This window comes from Lutra lutra, chromosome 1 (genome assembly GCF_902655055.1).
Source record: "Lutra lutra chromosome 1, mLutLut1.2, whole genome shotgun sequence".
Taxonomy (NCBI): domain Eukaryota; kingdom Metazoa; phylum Chordata; class Mammalia; order Carnivora; family Mustelidae; genus Lutra; species Lutra lutra.
Genome location: NC_062278.1, coordinates 73,939,519 through 73,965,396, shown reverse-complemented (window position 1 = coordinate 73,965,396; position 25,878 = coordinate 73,939,519). Strand labels below are relative to the sequence as shown.

Genomic DNA, 25,878 nt, shown 5'->3' with positions numbered 1-25,878 from the left:
TATTTTTACGATGGGATGGTAACTTCTAAGCTCCTTACATGCAAAACAGAGCTAACCACTCTGTTTTGAAATTCTGAAGGACTTAGCTGAAACAAAGACAGTAAAGTTTACCAATGAAATGTGCTAAGACTTTGAGATCAAGCAGAGGTAGCACGTTAAAAATTCTGAGTTGCTAAAGCTGATATTCTATTACTAATTTTCTCTGAGAAAATGACAGTGTGTAGGATTAAGGACCATCAAGCAAGGAACAGCTGCTTAACTAAGTTTAAAAGGAGGTAACATTGGTTTAAAGGTATTTTGAAACTATCTTATTTTCACACAAAAAATAAATAAATGAAACTATTTGTCAATAAATGGATAGTTTTGTAAAGAAAGTAATTTGTTTTAATTTTTAGCATCACAGTCCATGCCCACACATGAGATGTGAAAGAACACAGGTGCTATCTATTAATTTAATGAAAAAATACAGGCAAAGCTCAAAGATGATATAGGTTTGGTAGGGGCGCCTGGGTGGCTCAGTGGGTTAGAGCCTCTGCCTTTGGCTCAGGTCATGATCCCAGGGTCCTGGGATCGAGCCCCACATTGGGCTCTCTGCTCAGCAGGGAGCCTGCTTTCTCCTCTCTCTCTCTGCCTGCCTCTCTGCCAACTTGTGAACTGTCTGTCAAATAAATAAATAAAAAATCTTTAAAAAAATAAAAGATGATATAGGTTTGGTTTCAGACCACTGTAGTAAAGCAAATATCACAATAAAGTGAATCAAATGAATTTTTTGGTTTCCAAGTTCATATAAATATTATACTTAAACTATAGTCTATTAAATATGCAATAGCATCATGTATAAAAATAATGTACTTACCTCAATTTAAAAATACTTAAATTAAAAATGCAAATATCATCCTAGTTTTCAAAGAGTTGTAATATTTTTGTTTATCAAGGGTCTTGCTGGCTTGACTAATCATTGTGCTGACTGTTGAAGGCTGGGGTGGCTGTGGTAATTTCTTAAAATAAGACAACAGTGAAGTTTACCACATCAACTCACTCCTCCTCTGGTGAATGTCTTCTCTATAACATGCGATGTCATTTGATAGCATTTTACCTACAGTAACATTTCTTTCAAAATTGGAGTCAATCTTCACAAAGCCTGACACTGCTTTATCAACTAAATTCATGTAAAATTTTAAATCCTTTTTTGTCATTTTAACAATTTTCATAGCATCTTCACCAGGAAGAGATCCCATCTCAAGGAATCATTTTCTTTTTTTTTTTTTTTTTTTAAAGATTTTATTTATTTATTTGACAGAGAGAAATCACAAGTAAGCAGAGAGGCAGACAGAGAGAGAGGGAAGCAGGCTCCCTGCTGAGCAGAAAGCCCGATGTGGGGCTCGAACCCAGGACCTGGGACCATGACCTGAGCCGAAGGCAGCGGCTTAACCCACTGAGCCACCCAGGCGCCCCATCAAGGAATCATTTTCTTTGCTCATTCATAAGAAGGAACTCCTCACCTCTTAACGTTTTATCATAAGATGACAACAATCCAGTCCCATCTTTAGGCTCCTCTTCTAAGTGCAGTTCTCTTACTATTTCCACCACACCTGCAGTCACTTCCTCCAGTGAAGGCTTGAACCCCTCAAAGTCCTCCATGAGGGTTGAAATCAACTTCTTCCAAACTCCTGTTGATGTTAATATTTTTACCTCTTCCCATGAGTCACAGATGTTCTTAATGGCATCTAGAATGGTGAATCCTTTCCAGAAGGTTTTCAATTTCCTTTGTCCAGATCCCCAAGAGGAATCACTACCTATGATAAATATGAAATGTTATTTCTTAAATAAGAAGACTTAAAGTGAAAATTACTCCTTGGCCCAAGAGCCGCAGAATGGATACTGTGTTAACAGGTATGAAAACACCATTAACCTCATTATACATCTTCATCAGAGTTCTTGGGTGATCAGGCACATTGTCCATGACCAGTAACACTTAGAAATGAATCTTTTTTTCTGAGCAGTGAATCTCAGTAGGGACTTAAGATGTTGAGTAAACCATTGTGTAGACAAATATACTGTCTTCCAGGCTTTGTAGTTCCACTTTAGAGCACAAGCAGTGTAGATTTGGCAGAATTCTTAAAGAGCCTAGGATTTTCTGAATGGTCAGTGACCACTGGCTTCAACTCAAAGTCACCAAGTTTCTTAGTCCCTAACAAGAGAGTCAGTTCTTTGACTGCTGTCCTTTGCCAGCCAGGCAATGACTTCTTCTCTCTAGCTATGAAAGTCCTAGATAACAGCATCTTCCACAAGAATGCTGTTTCCTGTACATTGAAAATATATTGCTTAGTGTAGGTAACGTTGTTCATCACCTCAGCTTAAAGACCTTCTGGATAACGTGCTGCAACTTCTACATCAGCGCTTACTGCTTCGTGTTGCACCTTTTATTATGGAGATGGCTGCTTTCCTTAAACCTCATAAAGTGGCATCTGCTAGCTTCAAACTTTTCTTCTGCTACTTCTTCACCTCTCTCAACCTTCATAGAACTGACGAGAGTTAGGACCGTTTTCTGGAGTAAACTTTGGCATAAGCACTTTTCATTTCCTTCAAGAACTTTTCCTTTATATTCACAACTCAGCTAACTGTTGGCATAGAAGTCCTACCTTTTAGCCTATTTCAGCATTCAACATGCCTTGCTCACTAAGATTAATGATTTCTAGCTTCTGACTTAAAATGAGAATGGTGGGGGCGCCTGGGTGGCTCAGTGGGTTAAGCCTCTGCCTTCGGCTCAGGTCATGATCCCGGGGTTCTGGGATCGAGCCCCCGCATTGGGCTCTCTGCTCAGCAGGGAGTCTGCTTCCCCCTCTCTCTCTGCCTGCCTCTCTGCCTACTTGTGATCTCTGTCAAATAAATAAATAAATAAATAAATAAAAAATGAGAATGTTGTAATTCTTCCTTTTACATAAGGACTTAGAGGCCATTGAAGGATTATTAATTAATTGGCCTAAATGGAATAGTTTTGTGTCTCAGGGAATAGGGAGGCCCAAGGATAGGGTGAGAGACAGGGTGTAGGCCAGTTGGTGGAGCATCAGAACACAAACATTTGTGGACTAAGTCCACCATCTTACATAGACACAGCGTGTGATGCTGCAGTTTTAATAGCAACATCAAAGATCACGGATCACAGGTCACCATAACAAACATAATAATAATGAAAAATTTTGAAATACTGTGAGAATTACCAAAATGTACACAAAGTGAGTGAATATCATTAGAAAAATGCATTAATAGACTTTTTTGAAGCAGGATACCAGAAGTTGTTTTTCAATTTATAAAAATGCAATATCTGCAAAGTATCAAAAAAACAAAATTCAATAGAACAAGTTATGTTTATAATAAAAAGGAGCCAACATATGACCTTACATATATATTTTTAAGTGATTTAGAGGCTTATTTTCATGTAAGGATTTATAAAAATATTTCAATCTTGTTCTTCTATCTAGAAAAAAACAAACATATACAGAATAAGAATCATCAAGAGAAAGTAAAATCATTTTCCAACAGAGGTAAAAAATGTCTTAATAGGGCCACTAAGAAATCTCTGAGGGCTAAACTTGAATGCTTTCCTTAAACCTCATAATGGTTTGGACATACATAAGATGCTAAAGGGCATGTCATAAAGCTGCGATTGCATAGTCAGCCCTCTGTTGTTACTTAGTTTGTATGTGTTACAGTAGGTGAGGAGTGCTAGGTAAGCCACTGCTTACCCCTGCACTGATCCTGGACCATAGGCTGTGAGGTAAGGCTACCAGGGGTGGCAAAAAAGAAACATTCAGAGCAGTGCTCAGTTATACTCTTGCAGACATCAAATGGAGGGCAAATTACTTCTCAAGAAGGCATCATTCTCCCTCTCTGGTTTCATCTTGTTTCATTTTTCCCTCCCTTCCCCTATGATCCTCTGCTTTGTTTCTTAAATTCCTCATACCAATGAGATCATATGATAATTGTCTTTCTCTGATTGACTTATTTTGACTCTTAATCTCAGGAAACAAACTGAGGGTTGCTGGAGGCAGGTGGGTTGGAGGGATGGGGTGGCTGGGTGATGGACATTGGGGAGGGTATGTGCTATGGTGAGTGCTGTGAATTGTGTAAGACTGTTGATTCACAGACCTGTACCCCTGAAACAAATAATACATTATATGTTAATTTAAAAAAAAAGCATCATTCTTTGAGTTATATAAAGAACATCTCCTTCCCCAAAACATCCAGGTCTTGGTATGCCAGGTGGAATGCATAACACTTTTTTTTTTAAAGGTTTTATTTCTTCATTTATTTGTCAGAGAGAGAGAGAGAACACGAGCAGGGGAGCTGCAGACAAAAGCAGAGGGAGAAGCAGGCTCCCTGATGAGCAAGAAGCCCGATGTGGGACTCCATCCCAGGACCCCGGGATCATGACCTGAGCTGAAGGCAGATGCTTAACCAGCTGAGCCACTCAGACATCCCTGCATGACATGTTTTAAGTCTTGTGGGATTTAGCAGAGTAGCACAGGATTGGGACTGCATGAGGAATAATTCAGCACTGTCATGTTTGCAGGAAACAGTTGTTGTTTTTTAGGAAAATCAATATGAGGAGAAGTAATTTGTACAATTACTGATATAAGACACCTGGAGAGAACCTAGTCCACAGAAATATTTAAGAACTGGGACTTCTTTGATAGTCCCTGCAAACATTCTTATAACCTAAGGAAAAAACAAACTCCAAGTTCTGAGTATAGAAGAGGAAGTGTTCTCTCCCAGCTCATTCTCCTGGCCACTTCCCTACACCATTTATCACAGCACAGATCACCCCAGAAGAATGAACCCATGAAAGATTAGTACTTAGCAGAAAGTAACCAACAAAGAAGCTCTGTAAGGATATAAGAAAAGAAAAGGGAAGAATATCAATAATATAAACAATAACATAAAAATACAGAAAAGAAGAATTATATCATGAAACAGATAAAAAACAGCAAATATTTCATGGTAAAATCTAAAACATTAAAGAAAGATGGCCTCATTGAAACAAAATGAAAGATCAGTAGCAATGGCTCAAAGGAAAGAAGATGGGAAATAAAAACTAAAAATAAAACTCAGAGAAGAAATGGAAATGGAAACAGATGAAAATGGATCCAAATGGAAAAAGAAAATCATTGTGAATTTTTGAGTAATGTTAAAGGCATTAAAATACACCAATAGCAGTTGAGAAAATTTAGGAGCGCCTTTGTAGCTCAGTCGGTTGAGCATCCAACCCTTGGTTTGGGCTGAGGTCATGATCTTAAGGTTGTGAGTTCAAGCCCTGTGTTGGGCTCTGCGGTGGGCATGGAGACTGCTTTAATATATATGTACATACACACACACACATATATATATATTTTATATATACATATATTACATATAATACATACATATATTTTATATATAATACATATATATTTTATATATAATAAAATATATATAGCAGTAGACTATGTACATATGTTTATGTATCCTGATTGGTATCCATTATAAAATAAACAAACTTCTTAGCTGGTATTGCACAGCTAGGCAATCTACAAATTTATATTATAATCAATTACAAATAATAGGTTAAAGGATAATATTTAAAAGAGTACTGAACTCACTGATACTAAAAGAAAGTCCTCGGAACCTGGACTTAAAGAGGAACATATAAGACCTAAGAATGAAGAACTGATCTGAGGTCTGCTCTGGGAAGTAGGAAGGTTTTTTGCCTTGGAGAATTAACAGGCATGAATTTCAAGGTCCACATGGGACAGGAGAGACCTTGGGATCTGCAGGAAGTGAGATTGCATATGGTTCTGTTTATCTCTGCATTTGATTCTCAGGAGAAAAAGAAAATATAGTCCCTGAGAATTCCAAGGAGTAGGGCTCAGCCTTGTGATTTTAAGATCAAATTTATATCACCTACATGATCCAGGAAATTTCAAGTACAGAAATTCATGTAAAAATTAGTCTCCAGTCAGCACTGTTCCAAGGGATTTTGGTTTAAGGACATGAAAACCACTCTGGAAAAATGCTCCCACAAAGTAGCTACACAGATGACCATCATGCACACACACACACACACACACACACACACACACAAATCCTTGCTAAAGGGGAATTCATTATTCAGGACATACACAACACAAAAGGATGTGTCTTTGTCATATTTACTCATATTTAGAGGCATTTTTCACACTTTTGGATATCTGGAAATCAGTAGCTGGCTTTATTTTTATTAAGAATATAAAAAGAAAGTTTTATCTTATAATTGATGATAGTTTAGGTTTCATGATACATGCAAATCCACTATGAGGAAATTCAAACAAATTGTGGTCAGCCTACTACAATAGCAAGTATTTGATGATGGAATGATAAACTGAAAGATGATAAGAAATTAGTATTAAAATGATTTTTTGAAGTAATTGTTAAAGTAGGAAAAGAATAAGACATTAAAAAAACAACAGACAGGGGCGCCTGGGTGGCTCAGTGGGTTAAGCCGCTGCCTTCGGCTCAGGTCATGATCTCAGGGTCCTGGGATCGAGCCCCGCATCGGGCTTTCTGCTCAGCAGGGAGTCTGCTTCCCTCTCTCTCTCTGCCTGCTTCTCTGTCTACTTGTGATCTCTATCTGTCAAATAAATAAATAAAATCTTTAAAAAAAAAAAAAAAAACAGACAGATTTAAAAATCACCTAAATAACATCCAAAACAAGTAGATGAACAGGATAAAGATAAAATTAGACAAAGATGAAGACAGAATAAAAAAACTAGAAAATAATCTAGGGAAAATTTTTAGAATGCGACAGTGTCAGAAATAGAAAATAAAAACAGGAGATTAAGGAGTCATGTAGGAGAGAATGACCAGTTTAATATCAGTTAGATGGGAATTCCAGAAGAGGTAAATAGAGAAAAGAGGTGAGAGGCAAGGCTCAAGGAAGCACTCACTGAGAAATGAGAATAGATAAAGTATATTAATATTCAGTCTCAAAAGCACAGTAAGTGATAAGCAGATTAAGTTAACAACAAACACCAAACTGTCCTAAACAGAATGCCAAACTAAACCTAGAACTAAGAAGAACACTGGAAAATATTTAGAGACATGGGACAAAAAAAAAAAAAAAAAAAAAAAAAACACTCTTTAGCTCAACTTACACTATACGGATGAGCCAGAAAAGAGTCCACTTGGAGGCTTTAAGGGAATATATTAGAAGGAAAAAAATGGACTGAAAATTCATGAACTATTTATCTCCCCATTCAAAAATATATAAAAATAACAATAGAGTAAGCACAAAGAAAGCAGAAAGAAGGAAATAATACATAGAGGAACTAAAAATTACAGAAATGGAAAACAAAGAATAGAGATAATCAAGAGAATCAGAGCTGCTTCTTTGAAAAGGCTAATGAAAGAGATGCTTCTCAGGCAAACATATAGAAGAAAAAGGAAAATAAAATACAAAGGCAAATTTAGTAATGAATGATAAAAGAGACAATCATGAGATATTTTTATATATCTTAAAAATATGCTATGAACAATCAAGAGTGATGAATTGTAAACGTTGAAATGAACAATTAAAAAATTGTCAAAAGTAACTCGTAAGAAATGGGAAAATCAAACTTAGAACCATTAAAGAGTTGGAATCGGTATCTAAAACATACCAGTGTCAAACTAAATGCAATAAACAAAATACATATAGTTCTTTAAGGTGCTCCTCTCCACAGACAATGGAGGAACAGTTTTAAGATAAGCACACTTTACAAAATTTAATCGTATACTTTTATTACATTAAATAGAGAAAAAGTAATGTTGCCATTTCAGTCAATGCAGGAAAAAAAGCCTTTGATAAAATTCAACACCCCTTTGTGTTAAAATCAAATCAAATAAGTAAACTTAGCAAGTTAGAATTACATGAGAATTTCCTTACCATATGATGTTCCTACTACTCTCTCACACAAAACACCACACCTTAATGATGAAGCTTTAAGAACTTTTTATTTTAAAAAGCAAAACAAAACAAAGATTCCCAGTATCAGCATTTTTATTCAACACTGTTTTGGAATTCCTAATAAATATAATATAACATTTAAAAAAATTTGTAAAAAGTTATATAAAAGGAAAGGAAGAAACAAATTATTTGCAGAAGATATGATTACTCACACAGAAAAATAAAAGTGAAAATAAGTTACTAGCATGAATAAGAGTTCAGTGACATTGAACAAGATTAATAGACAAATATAATTGTAACTATTTACACCAAGAAGTAGTGTAAATTTTAATTGATACTATTAACAAGAACAAAATTATCAGATATACCGGAATAAACCTAGGGAAAATTATATGTCTTTCAAGGAAAATCATGAGACTTTATTAAAAGAAATAAAAGACAGCCTAAATAAATATGGAGAGTAATATAATCCAGTAACGATTAAGAAATCTTTATATACTAGAAACAACGCCTCTCCCTAAATTAATCTATATATTGATGGTGGACCACACTCAGGCATTAGGTGCCCAGAGAAAGGAAAAGGTACACAAGGAAGAAAGGGGGGCAAAGACACTGAGGTAAAATTTAACCACTTCATAGTTACATCCTGACAAAATTCCATATGGAGAATTCATGGAATGATTGAATTTTTAAAATTTTTCTGCAGTCTTTAATTTTATGGATAAGAATCTCAAGCTTAACAATGTTGTTAGTTGTATTATCTTGTCTGAGGGGAAGAAAAGGATTGAAATTCTGGAGAAAGTGAGTGGAGAACTCACTTAGAGGAAAACAATGCTATTACGGACTCAAATTTAAGAGCTTGGAATTCTCTTACACATAATTTTCTCAAAAGCCTGCATAATTTTAATTTTATTGTAGTCATCACCTTCAGACACTGATTATTTTGGAGAAGCAATCACAGAAACCTGAAAAATCAAGATCTGATGAGAATCCCTAAGTAAAACACATTTCAGAAGCCCAACCCTAAAAAGCAAAGGTGTTTTAAACTTAACATCTCAAATTCTGCATTTCCTCTCTGCTGAGGAATGTGGTGTTGCACATATTAAAAGCAGACAGGAAATCTTAAATAAAACTTTAATTGGGTTAGGAGAAGTCCCCGTACAGTGAATTTGTAGGACATACAAATAAAGAAGGAAGGAAATAATAGAACACATCTGCTAATAGAATTTATGATAATGATTTAATTTTGGCTTATAAAATATTGACATTAAAAATAATTTCATTTTATATATTTACTTCAAACATGTAAGGGGTTTCATTGTTTTACATTTGGATACCTGATCAAAGATAATCTATAAATTATATTATGCTCTCAATTCGCTAATAGGCTATCTTAATATCTCTTAGTGATATCATTTTCCATTTATTTTAACATGAACTTTATTTGTATTTTGTTGGCTCATCTACCAAATCTCTAGATGTTGGAATTGCTAGGTCTTAATGATGGATTCTCTTGATTTCCTTCCTAAGTGTATGCATTCTTGGAGCTTTAAACACTGTTTCTGTTATCCACTAACAAAGTTACATTCCAGGCTGGATCTTTGCTCTGATTGCCAGATGGGACATGTAAAATTTTCTACTTTGCATGTCTACATATCAGCACAAGTCCTTTTACCTTGCCCACAAAGCATGTGTCCTCCTATGGTACTCCTCTAGCTCAGAAGTTAGCAGCACCAGACACCCAGTATTTCACACTAGAAATTTAGAGGATTCATCCTTGAGGCAAGGTTTTCCCAGTGACTCTTCTTCCTTTTCATCTTACTCTTCGGTGCAAACAGTATGTCCCCTCTGAGAATTGTACAGGCATAGTAAATGATGGCCATCTCCTAAATAACCCACAATTATCCACTTTTTTTGCAAGTCATGTCAATTTCCTTACAGAACAGCTGGAATCCTGAAAAGTCAATGTTGGACTACGTACCCTATTTTACCAGAATAACCATTCTTTTCTTCATCAGCAGGAAGGTGTTTCCTAAATATGCCCATACTAAGCTATACAAAGTAACTAAGTTAAATGGGGTCTTTGTTTTAAGGACAAGTATAGGGCAAATATAATCAATTGCCATTATTTTATTATATAATTTTTATAACCACCCTCTCTGGTAGTAGATACTTTTAACCCATTTCCCAAACCTGAAATTTGAGACTTAAAACAGTTAGCTAACTTCTCAAAGTCTGTTATCTGACTACAAAATTGGTCTTTTCTCACAATATTGTGCTATCTCCCCTTAAGAGCCTGCTCGAGAATCAATGAAGAATCAGAAATATCCTTGTCTTCAAAATCTCCCAGCTGAGCCAAGGTCTAAATTTCCTGTGGAGATCTTACCTTGTGCAATCTCCCCAAAGCTTTCACAACTCTAACTACAGTTATCCTTCAGTGACCTACCTGTTCATCCAATACCCGTACATCTACTTCAACACAAAACAATTTAGAAGTTAATAAGAGTAAGAACCCTTCTCAATATAGCTTCTTTTATCTCAAGCTGCTTTTTTGCAGCCCTTGAATATCTGGAATTCAAAATGTCATTCTCCAAATTTTCAATATAATCTTAGTTTCAGTGGAATATTTACAGAGGTTATCTGGCCACAGTGACAAAACATTTTTGTTAAATACTGCTATTTTATAGCAAGAAATAAGCATTAACTGACACATGAGTGTGGAGCCAGAAATTTTATGCTCTCAAGGAAAATGCTCAGAAATAGTTTTCTTACTCTTTGCTAAATTGCAAACCAACAGATTTCTGACTCTCGTGAAATGCTGGATGCCTGGAGCATTATTTACCGAGATTGAGAAAGAAAATGAAGGCAGATGATTAGGGAAGGAGCAGGCTGGCAAGAGGATAAGGTATTTCTTTCTGACTCTTAACTTGTTTTCCATTGTTTTTGCTATTTGTGTCAGAGTAGATTTTCCCAAACTTTCTCAAAGGTAAAAATGACTTAGGTCTTTTTAAAAATCCAGAGTTTGATGGATTTTCTTTGGAAATTCTGACTCAGTGATGTGAAATAGCACTTGGAGAACCTGGGTTTTTAACAAACACACTAAGGGGTTATTTAATACCAAAAGGCAATTGTAAAATATTTAGTAGATCATCCAGGAGATAAGTAATCAACATTTAATAAGTAGGTTCTTTCTATGAGGACAGCGGATCTTGTTGAAACAGCCATTTAAATGCATTTTTATGATAGCATTAAGTGCTTTATAGCTTTTTAATGAATATCTTTAAATACATTTTGTTGAAATGGCAAAATACTTTAATTCATTTGAAGTTACCATTATAGTCCCAGAATAACTTCTGAGTTGGCTTTTTGAGAACCTTCAGATCTTGCGTTCCAAAACTTACTTTGGGTGCCCGTGAAACTCCAGATGAGACTCCATTATTAAAAATATAAATGGAGGGGCGCCTGGGTGGCTCAGTGGGTTAAAGTCTCTGCCTTCGGCTCAGGTCATGATCCTGGGGTCCTGGGATCAAGCGCCTTATCGGGCTCTCTGCTCTGCAGAGAGCCTGCTTCCTCCTCTTTCTCTGCCTGCCTCCCTGCCTACTTGGGATCTCTGTCAAATAAATAAATAAAATCTTAAAATATATCTATATCTATATCTATATCTATATCTATCTATATATATATAGATATGGAAAAAATAATAGTATCTCCCAAATATAAAAAAAACTCTTAAAAATCCACAAGAAAATAAGACAATTTAACCTAATAGAAAAAAGGAGGCAGACAAACAAAAAGAGAAAATTCTAATGGCCAATAAAAATTGACAAGATATTGAAACTCATTAAGAATTAGGAAGATACAACTCAAAACCACACTAAGTTCCACCTTTCCTTCATTATTGAAGGAAAGTGGCCATCATTATGGCAACTTTTAGAACAATACCAACTGATAATAAGGAATAAATTTGTTGCATCAATCCATAGAGTAATTTAGTGATGTCCAGTGAAACTAGGGTGACTATAAAAATGTACTGTCAAACTGTGAGGTTTTTAGAATAAAACAGTATACTGAGATAAATAAAATTATGTGATATTTAATATTTGTTTTTATATTTACTGACTGACAAATTGTTTTTATTACATTGATGGTCTTATAAGTAACTCTCTTCAAAAATTGTTTTTGAAAATAAAACTTTTCAAAAATTTGAAATCATAATCATATACCTTGAAGCAAAATAAAAATAACTTACTTATTTAAACATTAGAAATAGCAAGTAGAATAATTATTCTGGAACATATTTGTATACTTAAAGTGGTGTGTTAGCTTTAATTATTTTTGATTCTTTTCTGGAAAATTGCATTTTTTTAATGCAGTTTATCATTGACTTTTTATAAAATTATCCACAGTTTTTTCCAAAGATAATTCATGTTCTCACCAAGAGTTATCACCCATGTTTACTTTTATTGAATGAATTTTTAAAAACATTTAAAATACTGTCAAATGTTTCATTTCTAGCAGAATAAACTTCCAAAGCCTTATTTCGTTTCCATAAATTGGATGTTCAATTGAAGCATTTTTAGATCTGATTTTCTGTGTGAAATACCTAACTGACAACATTCAACTGCTTGTGAATTTCCTCTGCTGCTAATGGAGGTAACGTATTAACAGCATTGCTGCATATTTCATAAGTGAAAAAAGATTTGGAATAAAAAATGATCATGATTTGTTTCAGAAAACAGCAATTTGATCTAAATGAAAAACCATGCTTCTCAAAATGATGAACACTTTCTCCAGTTCACATATTAAGCCTGTGAAAATGGCATCTTCAGGCAGTTTTCTTAATGTAACCATTAACTTTTAAAATAACCATTTTCCCCCTAGCTTTTTATCTTTTGAATTTCATGAGACTACTCAACTTTAGAGCCCCAGAGCCCAAGAACTGCTAGAAAAGACCAACAGATGCATTGTACAAAGTTTATGGTTGCCATACACTTTCTTGAAAGAGAAATTCAGTATTCAATGTTCAACTAAACATGCACTTTTATTGTTTTAACCCACTGGTGAAACATTATTTCAAAATAAGTAATCATTACTAACCAACCCAATAAACAAATAGTTGTAGATGTTTAAGGATGACAAAACCGCTATAAAATCAATTAACCACTATCTGTGTGCTCAGCTTCCATTCCCTGAATCTTATTCGCATAGACCCAACCCTCTAATTCCTTTATTTGCCCTAAACCCCACCATACAGTTGCCTGGTAGTTTCAGTTAAGCAGATGGCATAAAAAACTCTGTCCAATGTTCCCACCACCATCATGCAAGATTGGAAGGAGTTTAGTTGTCCCTAGCCAGTATACTGACCCAACGACTCAGTACACATTGTTTTATCATCCAGAATTCTGCATGTTGTCCTAGAAAATGAGGCATTAGCTATGTTTTAGTTGAAATGGATCAGAAAAATAGAGCCAATTTTCACATTTAACCCCCTATTAAGCTTAGAACTCTGTTAACATGTTCTTTGCCTAGTATTTATTCTAATACAGCTGTGACAAAAGCTGCAAGAATTACACATCATGGACATTTAACAAACCCATACTAGTTTTTATCAATGCAATTTGTGATAATCTTCATTTGAAAAAGAAAAATCCAGGAGAGATGCTAAGCCACACATCAGGATGTGTGGAAAGACTAGTTAAATAGCACTCCTGGGAACAAATGAGGATGTTTGACCTCCCCCCAACTGAAATCATGTATACCCTGCAATCTAGCTATTCCTTTTCTACATATTCATCAGACATTCTTATACATGTATACCTGGAAGCATGAAGAAGGTTTTTCATCACAACACTTAGGTAAACACATTATGGAACAAGACAGAATATAGCAGACTGGGATCTACAGGATATGCATAGTTCTCAACAAGAATATTACATGGAAAAAAATAATGCAATGATACGTGCCTTATAAAAATATTCACATACATTAAAAACTCAGAAACTACTAGTATTATTCATAAACCTATACATTCCAATGAGACCATGAAAGCATGAAGGTAAAGTTAAACCTAAGGTTCATAATTATGGCACCACAGGACACGGCAAAGTAATGGATCTAAGAAGACAACACAACTGTAACTGAATGTAATGCAAAAAGAACAAGGTATGCATTAACAGCTATTTCTGGGTGGAGTTAAATAGATATTTATTATACCATTTGTATTTTATGTTTTTAAAAAACAAAATAATTTAATAAAGAACAATATCAAGTTTAACTTGGAATCAGCTTTTTACAAATCTACTGTGCTTAAAAAAATTCCATAACTTCATTGCCATTTCCAAGGGGTTCAAAAAAGGAAAACTGGCAAATGTGGTACTTCATCAAAGAAAAACTTTTTATAAATATGAAATATGAAATAAAATATATAATCAGCATATCACTGTTCTTGACACATTACCATATACAATCATAGAGTAGAAGGAAAGTGAAAGATGTATGCAGAATAATTACTGTATTTAACTATTTAAAGGCTCTTCTTAAGAAATATAATAAATAACACTTCAGAATTGGCATTATTACAGTGAGAAATGATTGAAATATGCCAATAAAATCTATATAAGATTTTGGAAACAGTGAATGCTTGCCTCTTTTAAAGTCTTTCCCATAAAAGATGGAAATAGCTACCTTCATGCAAATGAACTAGACTTTGGTTGAACTAATTAAGAGAACTACAGCTTAGTCAATCTAATGATAATACAAGAGTTGTAATGGATGTCAAAATCATGCTTTATAAAACTATCTTCAGAATCATCTCAAATTTCCTTTCATTTTGAGAAACATGAATTTACTAAATACGTGGAAAAAAAGATTGTGCCGATTAGTGTGATTTCAATAGAACATGTTTCATCTTCAAAATCTGATAAGAACTTTCCAATCCATAAAACACTGTAAGAGAAAACTGTGAATCGGGCTAGACACACATTTCAAAGGGCTGATGAGGTTGCAAATCACTGTGCCTCACTTACGAGTTACCACGATAATGCTTAAAGAGCCTTCAAACTTTAACTAATTAATCCTTATACTACCCAGTGAGACAGTGATAAGAAATCCCTTGAAGAGAGCATCTAACTACATAATTCACATTTGCTTATAGAGAATTCAGCCTATATACTATGTTGTGTTTTCCTATCTTTTTATTTCAATAAATCTTGAGAGAGATGATATCCATATGTGAATAGATGATACATAGCCATCTATTGTGAATAAAATGATGTACATTGCACTCAATCTGCAACTAAAAGCTGAAAAAGAAAGATATATGTACACCCAACACATGAAAAACATCTGGTACACTCTGCTCTATTTTCTTTTCTCATTCATTTTACATATTGTTCTCAGCCATTCCAGAGTGGACTTGTTTTGTTTGAATAGGTTAAAACTTTTCACAAAGGATATACAATTCTCAAGTTGATTTCAAAATTATTTTTACTTATTGTGAAATAAAGCGTTTTAAAATTAAAAGTCTATAAATTATGCTGAAAATAAGAGAATACCATATGGGAAACTTCACCCAAATGAAAGAATATTTAACTACTGTATTAAGAATTCTCTCTACTAGGATTCCCTTCTCTCTGCAGGTAGCTGGCTACAGCAGTCTACCAAAACAAATCTATTCCTGCAGTAAAGGCCAACACTGGGTCACTCAGGAGAGAGCACTTTCTGCCTGAAAAGTGTTCTACATCTTTTCTCTGAAATTGGAGAAATCTTCATCTAGTTTTCCTGTTTAACTGAAAATTCCTTTAAAAATTCTTTTCTTGTTTGTTTCAAAGAAATTCTGCTTACCTTCAATTGCTTGGCCCTTACCTAAACACTATAAATATCTAAAAATCACATAGACATACACACATGCAAAAGAAACAGTATAATCAGAAGACCATTCAATGTGTATGTGTGCTCTATTCTAAAAATTCTCCAGTGTACTATTTGCATTAAAGTTGTAGCTATCACTCAATGGATGATAATATTTTTACTAACATCCCTAGGATATCACTGGAGTATGGATGTACAATGTGAGCAACATGATTTTTATATGCATATATTTTCTTTGTAATTAAATTTATGTAGTCAAAATGGTCAACTTTGTTGTCAAAGACAGATACTGGCTTAATTTTCATTTTTTAAGAAATATTCTTCTTTTGGGGTGCCTGGGTGGTTCAGTGGGTTAAAGCCTCTGCCTTCAGCTCGGGTCATGATCCCAGAGTCCTAGGATCGAGCCCCGCATTGGGCTCTCTGCTCAGCGGGGAGCCGGCTTCCCCCTCTCTCTCTGCCTGCCTCTCTGCCTACTTGCAATCTCTGTCTGTCAAATAAATGAATAAAATCTTTAAAAAAATTCTTCTTTTTATTTTCAAGTTCTAAATATTTATCTGTTTACATTGATGTTAAATAGACTGTTGAGCATTAAAATAAAACGAAAAAAGGTAAACTGAAAATAATTGATTTCTTAGTATAAATAATACATAGAATCATTTCATTTTTTCTTTAATAAATTACATGAGACAAGTTAAAGAGCTAATTATGCCATATTGATATATTTTTTGAGACTTTAGAGAAAATAAGACTTAATTCATTAGAAAGAAGAAATAAGGGTTTTGTATGGATCTACCTTAAAACAGTTGAGAATTCTACTAACACTAAGCTTAGGTTCTTGCCAGTTACAATTAAATTCATCTTTCCTTTCTCCTTTTTTTCTCTCCTCTATCTTAATACAAATTGAAAAAGGTAGGATTGGAATATGGAACAGAGAGAATTTGCCTACTGAAAGAATTACAGAGATTTTCCACAGGTGACTAAGATCTCAGATGAAGAGTAGAAATGATATGGGAATGTAAACTGTACAGCCACAATGGAAAAAGACTACAGAGATCCTCAAACAATTAAAAGTAGTATGATCCAGAATTCTATTTCTGGTATATATCTGAAGGAAATGAAATCACTATCTCAAATAGATATTTGCACCCCAATATTCATTGTAGCATTATTTACAATAGACAAGACATGGAAACAATGTAAGTGTCCAGCAGATGGACCACCCAAACGTCTATCAAAGGTAATTTCCTGATAAAGAAAATGTGGTATGTACACCCACACATACACACACAACATGGATGTATGCACATGAATACATACACACACTGGAAATACCATTCAGCCACAATAAGGAAATCCTGACATTCGTGACAATATAGATGGATCTTTTTTAAAAATTTTATTTATTTGACAGAGAGAGAGAGATCACAAGTAAGCAGAGAGGCAGGCAGAGAGAAAGCGGGAAGCAGACTGCTTGCTGAGCAGAGAGCCCGATGCGGGGCTCAATCCCAGGACCCTGAGATCATGACCTGAGCCGAAGGCAGAGGCTTAACCCACTGAGCCACCCAGGTGCCCCAATATAGATGGATCTTAAGGATATTTTGCTAAGTGAAGTAAGTCAGACAGAGAAAGACAAATGCTGTCTTTTCTCATGTGTGTAACCTAAAAAAAAAAGTTGAACTCATAGAAACAGAACAGAATGGGGATTTTCAGAGGCTGGGGGTGTGGGAAATAAGGAAATTGGAACAAAAGGCATAAACTTCCAGTTTTAAGATGAATAAGTTCTTAGGATCTAATGTACAGGATAGTGACTATAGTTAACAATATTGCAATCCTTACTTGAAAGTTGCTGAGAGAATAGATCTTAAATGTTTCACTCCACCCCCCACCAAAATAGATGGTAGTTATGAAGTGTTTGATATGTTAACTAACCATATTTTCATAATCATTTTACAATATATATGTGTATCAAATCATCATATTTGTACAGCTTAAACTTATACAATATTTTGTGCCAGTTATATCTCAATAAAGCTGGGAGTAGGAGAGACTATCAAGGGATCTTTAAGAGTAGAAATAATAAAAGCTTTGGCAGTTGTATTACTCAGGGTTCCCTAGAGAATCAAAACCAAGAGAATGTGTGTATATATGTATACATGTACATATATGTATGCATGTATGTGTGTATATACATATATTTAGATACTTATGAATCTCTGTGTGTATATATATACACACATTTATTTAGATATATATGTAGATGTATAGATATATATATGTATGTAGATATATATGTATACATATATACCTGTACATGTGTATATATATACATATACATATACAGATGTATGTGTGTGTGTGTGTGTGTGTGTGTGTGTGTGTGTAGAGAGAGAGAGAGAGAGTAAGAGAGAGAGGGGCTCACACAATTGTGGTTTGCCAAGTCCAAAATCTGCAGGCTAGACCAGTAGGTTGGAAACTAGAGAAGTGCTGCACTTTGAGTCCAAAAATAGTCTGCTGGCAGAATTCCCTCTTCTGCTGGGGAGGTCAGCTTTTTCTGTTAAGACCTTCAACTGATTGGATAAGGCCCACCCAACATAATGGAAGGTAGTCTACTTAGCTCAAAATTTCGTGATTTAATGCTTTCTTTAAATCTAAACTGTGCTTTCACAAAAACATCTAGAATAATGTTCAACCAAATATCTGAACGTGGCTTAGGCAAGTTGCCATATTGCAGCAGGGAAGTAAATTTTGTAAAATCCAACATGGATTAAAATATCCTTAAATATTTAATCTGATGTCATCTGGGTATATATAGGCAAGGAAAGAGAAAGAAGCATTTATTCTCACAAAAAAGACAAGTTCAGGACCCCCTAAATCAGTTCCATGATTGTCATAGAAAGGAGAAATACATCTACCACTCATACTTTAGGACTAGTTTCTATGCCAATAGATCACAAACTTGAAGAAATCTGCCTAAATAGAGCCACTTTTCTGGAGAAGATAGCACCAAAACTTGAATTTGAACCCTAATGATTGGCCATGGGATAATTAACCTTAGTAAGACTAATTTCAATGCCTAAGGAGGTGTTCTTTTTTAAAGGAATTTTCCCTTCAGTGAAACTTTCTTTCTTGGAAAATCTACCCTAGTGGTATATTGGGTTAGAAGATAGTTAAAAAAAAAAAATCTAGACTGCAGATATCCAGGCCAATGGGACTCAGGGAAAAGTACTCAGCATAATAACATCAAATATTGTCTGATTAAGACCATTGCAGCATTTTGATAAATTGTTTCCTGTTTTAAAATGTATCTTAAAAAAAAAAAAAGATTTATTTATTTATTTTAGAGAGAGAGTGAGCATGGGGGGAGTTGTGGCAGATGGAGAGGGAGAGAATCTCAAGCAGACTCCCCACTGAGCAGAGCCTGATACCAGGCTCTATCACACAGTGCTGAGATCATGATCTGAACCAAAATCAACAGTTAAATGCTTAACCAACTGAGCCACCCAGGTGATGCTGAAATGTTTCATTTTTGAGTATGGATTTATCCCTAAAAATTATTATTGTTTATTATGACTGTAAACATGCATGAGTTCTGTAACATTTGTTTATGGAAGGTCAAACATGAAGAACTCATGCAAGGACAATAAGGAATAGGAACTTGGGTCTTGTGGTCTTGTGAGATGGTTTCATCTAGAGTCAAAGGGGCTACTTTCTTCCCAGTTGTGATAAGGCAAACTACAAAATAATTACAAGGAAGAGCTAAACAAGAAGGACTCATTCTTCAATGTCTGATTGGTTGTTATCCACCCTGTCAACCCTCCCATTTAAATATTTTTAATGTTAGATCCCAGTCTTGTGTACTTATGTGGGGAGGATCCATGCAGTAGTTATCTGAGTGGAGCTGGTTTAAGCATAGAAATAAATGACATGCAGACAAGTGGACACTTGTCCAGCACCAGATTCCCCAGTGAAGGCATGGATAAGCCTATCAGAGATCCCTTAAAGTATTTGGGGAAATGAAACTGGTTAATTAAAATTAAGCAAATGATATCACAGACTACAATACACTGAGCAGGAAAGTAAGACTAAAGATAGTAATTCAATCTAGGCTTTTGGGTATAAATCCCCCAATATTCCAAATTAATGTTCCATCATAAAACATATTTGAAATGAGATAAATAAAAACTATTCAATTTCTTTTTTTAATTACAAAAAATTTGAGATTATTTTCTTTATATTTTTATAATTTTATTTTTTTATAAACATATAATATATTATTAGCCCCAGGGGTACAAGTCTGTGAATTACCAGGTTTACACACTTCACAGCACTCACCATAGCATATACCCTCCCCAATGTCCATAACCCCACCACCCTCTCCCTCCCCCCTTTCCCTCCAACCCTCAGTTAAAAACTATTCAATTTCTAATTGTTTTCTATCATTAATGAAAATGATAACTTTATGAAATCTAAGCTTAAATTCTGTATTTCAACTTACTTAACTTGTGATAAATGTGATTTTTTTTAATGCTAAAATGATACGATTAAATAAGAACCTGCTTGGAATTTTTACTCTGCCTGGTATCATGGCCACCATGTTAAATGATAAACACTGTGCAAAACTAACAAAATGATGTATGCATCAAGGTTTCTCCTCTTCAGAACAAGAATTGTTTTAAACTATTACCATAATGGTGTCTTCAAACATCAAAAGCCAAGCAATACTGTTAAAAATAACAGCAACTACACTGGCAGGAATAAAATTACCTAAATACATTACCACATTTTTATTAGAATGTGAAAAAGAAGTAGTAACTTCTCACTTCAGTAACATTCTGGGAATCTTCATTATATTTTCGACACTTCTCAAGATTTGTCCTAGCCCCTAATTTCAGCCTTTAAAATCTTTTTTTTTTCTTTACTCACAAGTTGAGTCAAACAAAGCCTCAGAAAACTTCAGTCATTTTCTGACATTGTGCCGGTTTCTGAGCCTTGTGTAAAAACATAAAAACTAAATGGCATCATAGGTTGCCAAAAAAATAATAAAATACAGAGATAAATGTACAGTATATTTTGATTCTCCAATCCTACAGTCTTCTTCATCAGCATTTGTTTAATACCTTGAACACTGACATTAAATTTATTTATTTATTTTCTTTAAACACAGATACCATATTTATTAGTAATAAATTTTGAAGTCTTTTCTGTTTTTTTTTTTTTTAAATCTCAAGTATTGCGGTGCCCAGCTGGCTCAGTCAAAGATCTCAAGGTCATGAGTTCAAGGCCCACATTGGGTGTAGAGATTACTTAAGTAAATAAACTTTAAACTTTTTTTACAATAAAAATAAAAATTGAAGTATGTAATTATTCTAGTAAATAGAATTTATCTCATTCAAGCATATATTTGCTATTCACTTTATTTTACTCTCTGTGGGGTAGCATATTCCCTTAATGGACAGGTGTGCTATCTCAGAGGTTTATTCTTTGAAGATTGAATAAAAAGGATTTCATAACTTTTGGAAAGAGCTCAAAACTAATCTCTTTCCATTTTTCCACAAGTCATGAACAACTCAATTGTATGACCAAAGGTGATCCAAAAGTTACTGGAATTTTGCAAAATTCATGTTATCCTGGAGCTAAGAATCTTTAAAAATATTAGCCAGAAACTTCTCTGGATTATAATAATGTTAATCGGCATTTTTGTCAAGTTTTCTTGGAGTAGAGTAGGGTTTCTAATTACATACAAATAATGAAAATATAAAGGTTGAAAAATATGATAATGAAAGAAACCTTAACTATTAGAATTAGAGAAATACATACAGTGCCTTTTTCATCCAAATTACATATATCTTTTAAAAAGGAACAACTCCTAATGCACTTTTTTGGTTCTTTCTCTGCAATTATGCTAACAAGTATCATGCTGAGAAAGGATTAGACCTGATGGACAATCAAAGACAATGCTTCCTTCCTGGTAAAAAGGTGAGAAAAGATGTAGGCATCTGAGCTGCAGTTATTAGGCTTAGCAACGGGAGGTCCATATGACCAGTTAGTGAGCAAGATCAGAGTTTGCTAAAGTAGAGAAACTGCCTAGTCATTACTGCAGGCTCTTTGGCACCATCATATATGTAACATCTCTGATTTGGTGGGTGGAAACCACGTTGCACACATCTCCCTGACCATTCAACTTAGTTTTCTTCCCTCAGCTTGGCAGCCATGACACCTGGCCAGGTAAAAACTCCTGCTGGAATAAGGCATTTGGCATAGCAGCAGGATGTATGCACCTGCAAAATCTGAAGGAACAGAAATCATCCCTAAAAGGAAGAACTAGGAAGGAACGACTACTCATTTAATGGCATATTAACAACAATAACAAATAAGAAAGCAAGATGTTAAAAACAAGATTAAAGTATGTTTCATTGCTTCCTTATAATGTCCCTTATCTTAGCTCATACAACAAAATGTTGAAAAAGGTAGAACAAAATCTCTTGCTAATTTTAATAATTGCTGAGCTCTGATACACTTTCATATATTTTTATATTTCAATTAGTGCTTTTTTCAATATGACCTTCTGAAAACATTTTCCTTAATATCAAAATTTGAAACCTAAAAATCAGGTTAAGATTTATTATCATTTTAGTGTTAATCACTGACATTACATGTCAAAATTCAGTTCCAACATTTTTAAGATATTCGTTTAAGTAACATAAGAGAAATGTGTTAGCTTGCCCCATGTATATTGTATAGACTACACATATTAGCATGAGAAAACCATAGGTCTCCAAATGAACTAATCATATAATACTAAGTAAACATGCCTCGTCTAAAGAATATGGGTTAGATTACATTCCAAAAGGACAACGTGGAATAAAAACATGGTATCTTAGAAATGGGTGTCTAATACAATCATTTTTAATGTACCTCCCAGAGATTGCTTTAAGGCAAAGGTGACCACAAGGCCAGTGGTAGATGGTTACAAGCCGTCTTCCCCAACATCTGTGTAAATAGATTCAAAGAACTAAAGGCTGCAGTTTCAAAAATTAAACTACAAAAGGCCATATCTATAACTGTACACAAAATTGCCTTGTCTACCCCTTCTTCTTACCCCCTACTACTTCTGGTGCTATTAAAGAAAAAGAATGTCTGAGGACCACCAAGGAGAAAAAGGGCAGAAAGAGGACATGGGAATAATTATTTTCAAGGGTGCCTTGAAACGGTCGTTAGTCCATTCTGTAGAAGCAATACCTGCACCTATAAATCAAGCCAATGTGTTCAGATCACCTGTACTCATAAAAGTGAACAGTTTCTACTGACGTTTGTATTTCTTCCTATTTTCCAATTGTTTTAATTTGTAACAGGATTGTTAAATATGACACATGGAAATGGCATGCTGCATTGATGGTATTTGGGAACACAAAAATCAAGACTACCCAACTTCTCAGCAAGAAGACTCAAAGAATCCTTCTGTGTATCTTTAACCCATCAATCTAAAATGGGCTTCTATAATCAAACTTAAGGAAAAGGAATACACATTTTGAGCAAAACAGAAAAACTACATGTGTGTGTGTATGTGAGGTTGTGGAGGGTAGTAGGGAAGTGATGGTGATGGTGGTATAGTTCAGCTTTTGAAAAATTAGCCCCCTTTTACTGAACCCTGTGCCTCAGGTGCACAACATACAATTAAATAACCCCTTCAAGGTAAAGATGAAAAATTAGGATTTTGAGAATTTCCTTATGATAGAAAGGTTAACACGTGGCAGTGCCAAGACCAAATTAATCTCACTCCCAAATCTGTTTTCTTTTTTCCAAACCCTACTGCATTTCATTCAAAATTATTGATTTACAGATGTGAAATTTAGTGACATCAGAGAAATGTAAAATTAAGGTTCATAAAAAATTAAAAATAAGATTCCCTAAGTAACTAGCATTCCTAAGTAACTAACAAACTACTTTCTTGCCTGTTGCAAAGGCTACAAAGTTGACTGTGCCTTCTTTTGTTTACCAACTGCTCAGAGCCCCACCAAAAATGACCACAGTGAATTGCACATTTCTTTGCTCCATTCCTTGGCCTTCGCTTTCTCTCTCTGTAGCTTTATTATGTATCACTTTTTTTTTTTTTGAAGGACCTCGAGTCCTTTTTCTTTTCCAATCAGTTAGGAAATGAAATATGTTGTATTATCTATTACATCTCTGTCATCTGAAACCTCATTTTCACATTCCAACTTTATTTTTAATTGTTTTTTGTTTTGGTTTGTACATGTAGTAGAATGGTAAAATGGGACCATGCTCAAATGGTCAGCTCTATGTTCAAATCTTCAGTGATGCCCAGAGGCTGACATATAAAGCATCAGCTCCTTGAGCTGGACATTATCCTTCAGGAGTCTGCTCCTTTCCAGCTCTTCTGCCTTGCACATTAAGCCCTAGTAAACACAACTGCTAATTGTTGACAACATTTTCTTTTACATTGTTTGAGAGAGTCCTGTAAAGACTCATTAATTCCCCTCCTTGCTTATTAGGAATTAAAGTAACCTAAACTGATGGTACTGAGAATATGGTCTCTTAAAATGGCAGCTCCCAGGGATGTAAGAACCAGAACACTGAGCCATACTCGGAAATTTTCATGAAAACTACATATGAAAGTGACAGACCCACCCCATGTTTTTCTCTCCACTTTCTCTTCTAAGACCTACATTAATACTATCAAGGATAGTTGACAATAATAAGAAAATACATACACTCCTAATGACAAAAAACTGATGTCCTAAAACAAATGATGACAGCCATCTACAGGACAGCCTAAACCATGGCCTAGAAAATGTCTGAAGGGAATCCAGCCAAGGAAGAAGCTAAAACCTGCAGAATCCCCAAAAGCCTCCAGACTGGAAATAGATTTGCCTGGGAACAGGAATGAGGAGTAGGGCTACAGGACACGATTGAGCTGTCCACTTTTTTCTGTACTCTAAGAGAACATCTGCAGTCAAGCATGCATCTTCCCCACTTTCCACCAAAGCAAAATGATAGAATGATTCTATTCTATTCAATTAAATGCCTTGCACATGTATGTACCTCCACCACCATCTAAAAGATAAATCTTAAACCTCTTTCATTTAAGAGAATTACAGCTTACAAGTTGATTGATCTATGCAAGGTCCATTTTTAAGTTTTTGAGGAACCTCCATACTGTTTTCCATAATGGCTGCACCAATTTACATTCTCAGCAATACCACTTCTGGGTATATATCTAAAGGAAATGAAATCACTATCTAAAAGAGTCATCTGTACCCACATGTTTATTATAGTATTATTTACTGTATAGCCAGGACACCGAAACCATATATGTATGTATATGTATGTATGTATGTATGTATGATTGTATGTATGTATGTATGTATATACATACATATATGTGTGTGTGTGCGTATGATGGAATATTATTCAGCCACAATAAGAATGAAATCTTGCCATTTCATTTGAATGTTGTCAAAATGTACTTACAGTTACAGTTATGTTACAGATACAAGTTATACTTACAGTTATAAATTCCAATGATCTACTATGCAGCTTGATGACTGTAGTTAACAAAACTATAGTATATATTTGAAAGTTACTAAGTGCACAAATCTTAAAATTCCCCACCATGGAAAAAAAAAAAAAGAACTATGTGAGAAAAAAAAAACTATGCTCATGTTAACTAAACTTACTGTGACAATCACTTTGTTAAATATGCATATATAAACTTATATTGTACACTGTAAATTAATACATTATACATCAATTGTATTGCAATAAAAATGGAAAAAAATAAAATACCTGACTCTCAAACACTGAGGGTTAAAATTCTACAGTCTTTTGGTGGGGGTGGGGTGGGGAGAGCAAACAAGGAACAGAACAAGAGCAGGGGGAGGGAGAAGCAGCCTCCTCACTGAGCAGGAAGCCCAGCGTGGGGCTCAATCCCAGGATGCTAGGATCATGGACCAAGGCAAAGGCAGCCACTTAACTGACTGGGCCACCCAAGGACCCCCCAAATTCTCCAATCTTTATGGAGCCCTGTCCCA

At 34.8% G+C, this 25,878-nt stretch overlaps 1 pseudogene; it reads right to left on the bottom strand.

Moving 5' to 3' along the window:
• Positions 1-872: 872 nt before the first annotated feature.
• LOC125097756 (tigger transposable element-derived protein 1-like) overlaps positions 873-25,878 on the bottom strand; it is an 85,601-nt pseudogene continuing 60,595 nt past the window's right edge.